General features: G+C 40.2%; 1 protein-coding gene across 1 annotated transcript in view; it reads left to right on the plus strand.

Annotated features, from left to right (window-relative positions):
- LOC116694197 (fatty acid 2-hydroxylase) overlaps window positions 1-465 on the plus strand; it is a 63,115-nt gene that overhangs the window by 58,036 nt on the left and 4,614 nt on the right. The gene's annotated exons all lie outside the window — the stretch shown is intronic.

Genomic DNA, 465 nt, shown 5'->3' on the forward strand with positions numbered 1-465 from the left:
TGATTCTGTGAGAATTCACAGATCCAGTTTCTATTTGTTATCTTCTCCCTAACATTTAAATTAATCTACATGTACGTGAGTGCGCTCAAATATGGCTTCTGGAAAGAAAATAAATGGTTAAAATATGAATGACTAAACAGACATTAATTAAGAAGGTCCCCAGCACATTGGCCAGGAGTCCTTCTTGATGTCTACTGTCTCAAACATCTCTCTCAGATAAGGTTGAGGATGATGGGAATGTCTTGCTGTTTTCTTCATTTTCAATCATGTCGCCCTCCATACTACTATGTGCTAACGTTAGCGCCATCCATGCTACTATGTGCTAACGTTAGCGCCCTCCATACTACTATGTGCTAACGTTAGCGGCATCCATGCTACTATGTGCTAACGTTAACATCAAGGCACAATGCTTTGCTGTGAATTAATGCAGAAAGCAGAATCTGTTGAGTTGTCTTAGTCGTGCGT

The sequence above is a fragment of the Etheostoma spectabile genome, chromosome 8 (assembly GCF_008692095.1).
Source record: "Etheostoma spectabile isolate EspeVRDwgs_2016 chromosome 8, UIUC_Espe_1.0, whole genome shotgun sequence".
NCBI lineage: Eukaryota > Metazoa > Chordata > Actinopteri > Perciformes > Percidae > Etheostoma > Etheostoma spectabile.